The 4427-nt window shown below is 41.2% G+C and overlaps 1 long non-coding RNA gene across 1 annotated transcript; it reads right to left on the bottom strand.

The window, feature by feature from the left end:
• Nucleotides 1–413: 413 nt before the first annotated feature.
• LOC130290977 (uncharacterized) lies at nucleotides 414–4152 on the bottom strand. Its single transcript, XR_008847756.1, has 4 exons — nucleotides 4051–4152; nucleotides 2049–2118; nucleotides 1397–1548; nucleotides 414–970 (listed from the first exon to the last, which is right to left on the bottom strand). It is a non-coding gene; the product is annotated as an uncharacterized LOC130290977 (long non-coding RNA).
• Nucleotides 4153–4427: the final 275 nt, after the last annotated feature.

Below are 4427 nucleotides of genomic sequence, written 5' to 3'. Positions count from 1 at the left end.
TTGGACTCTTGTTGGCCTGACAGAAGTCCAAAATCAAGAAATGCAGTCTGGAGTGCTGAGGGGGGGGGGGGGGGGTAGTGCAGCCTTAGCCAATCATAGCTCATCTCCCACTGAACTGCTTGTCACGATCACACCCTATTGGTCCAGCCTAGACATTAGAGAGAGTGTGATGGTGCAAGGGTTAAGGCCACCAGACCTCTGGGTATCCACTACTAGTCCCAGCAAGTCACCAAATTAACCCTAAGATAAACGGGTTTCCACTCAGAGCTGCATTCATAAAGGTGTGCTCATATATTTAGAGATCAGAGACCAGAGCTGATTAATTAAACATTTAATCTGATAAAAGATATCACAGTGCTATATATATATATATATATATATATATATATATAAACAAATGATATACAGTTACAAAAATATGAAAGAGTTTAGGAAGGCAAGTTCAGAAAACAAAAGATGAAGTTCTTACAGCATGATGGTATAGCAGTCCTTCAGTGAGAGTCCAGCTGTTCTTAGGATGGTCTTGTCAGCTTGTTGCACAGCATTTAACACCCTGAGTCTAGCATTGTTTTAAATATCATATCTGCTTTCTTGGGAGGGAGACTCCATTCCCCCCTCCCCTCTGATCCCACCAGGGGGTCTTCTCTCTTCCTGGCCCCTTATCTGTTTGATTATAGGATGGGACCAGAGTGCATGATTTCAAAGGAGATACAAACAAACAGCCAGACCCCCAATAAAATGCAATACACAAAACACAGTCTGAATGACCTCTCACCCATGTCTCGGATAATACATCTCACACAGTTATAATTATAATACACATATAGGATTTTAATAATCAGGCCTTGGGCCTGACACTGCTCTGGACTGTATGTAGCAGAGTGAGGAAGGAAGTTCTCCTCTGTATGGCTTCAGATGATGTCACACCCTCTGGGGAACGCCCCTTCCCAGTCTGTGTTCCTCACTGAGACTGTGCAGAAAATACAGAGAAATATCAAGGTAGAAAACAAAGAAAAATAATTTTAAAAAAAATAAAGACAGGAGGCAGTTTATCATGATGGGGGCAGGGACCTGGGAGGATTATAAAATTTAACAAGATCATGACAGGTACTCTAAATCAACTGAATAATTGAGTGGCTGTGCACATGCCCGACCAGCACGCCATTCATTGTCTATGGGGCTTTTGAACATTGCCAAGCACTGAGCTGGGTAATTTTCAGAAGCCCCAAATACAATGACAGTCTTTGACAGAGACAGTGTGTCTCCTGCTGTAGCAAAACTACAACTCCCAGCATGCCCGGACAGCCTTCGGCTGTCCGGGCATGCTGAGAGTTGTAGTTTTTCAAAAGCTGGAGGTAAACTGGTTGAGAAACGTTGGTCTAGATTATTGTCTTACCATTGGAATTTCATTCTCCAGGCGAACGAATTGTCGGATAATAACAGGGAGTCTGATGGGAATTTCTTTAGTCAGTCTGGAATAAGCTACATGATAGCGGGTTAGATGCGGCACAGCGTTATTCACTGATGTTCCCGATTCTCTATAGGCTCCTGTAATGATGAGGCATATACATCGATCTTGCGTTACATTGTGCAGCCCGTGCAGAAAGCAGCATGCAAACAAACAATACCCCTCTGCCCCCTATGGTCCTCGAGGGAAGCACTTTAGGAAGGAATGCTAATAGTCTTATTGTCAACGTTAAGCACCACATGATCCTGTTTAATGTATAGCTATATTCCAGAAGCCCCCTCGAAATATCTAAATACGTTATAGACATGGTCATGTGCAGTCGCTGTGGGGAGCACCGGTATGTGCTTAGGAGATGATATACTGAATTACTAGCTGAGGAACTGGCTTTGTCTGATCTTCCTACCTAAACCTTGAGGAAGAGGAAAACCAACAATGACACTTACCGGTATGTTCTCATATCCTGACCTCATATCCTGTTCTCATATCCCGATTTCATATCCCAACATATATCCAGTCCTTATATCCCAACCTCATATCTGACCTAATATCCCGTCCCCATATGGTGACCTCATATCCCGACCTTATATCTTGTCCACCTGTCCAGTGCTCAAATCTTGACCTCATATGCCGACCTCGGGAATCTCTGCAACCTAAGAGTAATGTGAACAGGAGATGTATTAGAATTCTTATGCACGCTTCGACTTTTATAGACAGATGAATAGAAGGGATAGATATGATAGATAGATAGATGGATAGATATGAGAGAAGATAGATGATAGATAGAAAGATAGATAGCTAGATAGATCGATAAATAGATATGAGATAGATAGATATGAGATAAATAGATAGATATTAAACAGACAGATAGATAAATATATGTTAAACAGATAGATAGATAGATAGACACAAGCATGAGAATACAGCAGCACAAAGATATAGGTGAAATAGGAAATGCTATATTGCTATAATGAAAAATGAAAAATCGAGGTGCTTCACTTACCATTAGGCCAAATAGTGTGTACCATCCCAACACAATAAGGTGACCTCATTGGGACGGACCCTACACTATGAATGTGCCTCCTAGCAGTCAGTTACCGGGCTTGTAAGGTCTGAGACATACGGCATCTTATAAAATGGGTGGGGTGCAGGAACCAACATGGAGGTAGCCACTCCCCCCATATTTGCAATACAAAAAAGGATAAGTTGGCCAGCACATACTGATACACAACTATTGCATGGACCCGGCATACAGGTGCACGCTGCTAGGCTAAATATACACAAGCAGGAGAATACAGCAGCACACTGCTAGCACAAAGATATAGATGACTATGAAATGCTATATTGCTATAATGAAAAATGTAGGTGCTTCGTTTACCATTTGGCCAAATAGTGTGTACCATCCCACCCAATAGTTGTGTATCAGTATTATCAACTTATGCTTTTTTTTTTTTAGATAAATGTTTGAGAAAAGCTACAAGCGGGTCGCCGACACGTCGCTATCATGGGTGAATAAACAGCACCCGTTTTATTTCACATATATTTTATTTCACATACAGAGAGAGAGAGAAAGAGAGAGAGCGAGAGAGAGAGAGAGAGAGAGAGAGAGAGAGAGAGAGAGGGATGATAGATAGATAGATAGATAGATAGATAGATCATAGAAAGATATGAGATAGATATGAGAGATAAATCATAGAAAGATATGAGATAGATAGATAGATGGATAGATATGAGATAGATAGATAGATAGATACTGAATGAGATAGATAGATAGATAGATAGATAGATGATCTGCTCAGCTTCTCCTGCTGTATAACAGTGTTGACAGATCCCTCTTAAATGTGACAGGTTCCCTTTAACTATCACCTGACATATCCCTCATATCTCAGAAGACAGCATCAATAGAATATCTAATCAGCCCATATATAGGTATCATTAACTGTACCAAAACAGATCCGAATGAAGCATTACCAGACATCACCTATGGGCAAGAGTGGCGCTATTTCTTGTAAGTGACAACCCCTTAGCAGCCAGCAGAGCCTCAGAACCCCTCCATTCTATTCTGTAATGAGATATCAGATAGATAAGAGTGCATATATCCCTTAAGAAGGTGGAAAAAAAGAAATCGCCTCCTAATGTGATGGGACATGGTAGTCTCCAGACTGGACGGCAATCTATCCCATTAGTACAGGGGCCATAATGAGGTGTGGATGGCCGGAGGCAATGAGAGGGAGGACGGGAAATTCTTTACTTGTCAATTATTAGAAACGTTTGTGTGAACCAGGAAAATGCAGATAAGATTCCGGCACCTTGATTCACCTTTAATAAGTCAGCCAGAGAATATTTAGCATTTTTATTAGACTGATTTGATTTAAATACAAAGGAAAATGTGTCACCGCATTTATGATTAGTATAATATTGTAATTGCCTTATTTCTCTGCTATTCTACAGCCGGGCATAAATCATTACAGGGGATCCTACCATTATATCATACCAATTACATATAATGACCCCATTAGAGCCCCCATAGGAGGTCATCCTGTGTCACATGGTGGGTGGATAATACTCCATACATATATTCTCACCCGACTCATCTAGTGTCAGTGTTCACTGCAGCTCTGGTGTTCTGTTCATAAGCCAGGAAGCTAAAGGAGAACACCGCTGGTCCATCCAGATAACGCAGCTCTACAGTTCAAGGAAATGAGAGGGGGCTAGTGATAAAAGAGTTTATAGAAAGGTGAATAGAATTATTGTCTAGATCAGTGTTTCCCAACCAGTGTGCCTCCAGCTGTTGCAAAACTGCAAATCCCAGCATGCTCGGACAGCCAAAAGGCTGTCCGGGCATGAAAGGAGTTGTTGTTTTTACAATATCTGGAAGCATACTGGTTGGGAAATACTGATATAGATAAATAAATCAGAGACTGTAGGTAGATATGAGATAGAAGATAGATATTTGGTGTTC

Source organism: Hyla sarda, chromosome 9 (genome assembly GCF_029499605.1).
Source record: "Hyla sarda isolate aHylSar1 chromosome 9, aHylSar1.hap1, whole genome shotgun sequence".
NCBI lineage: Eukaryota > Metazoa > Chordata > Amphibia > Anura > Hylidae > Hyla > Hyla sarda.
Note: the sequence above shows the minus strand (reverse complement) of the source record. Positions and strands in the feature narration are given on the sequence as shown.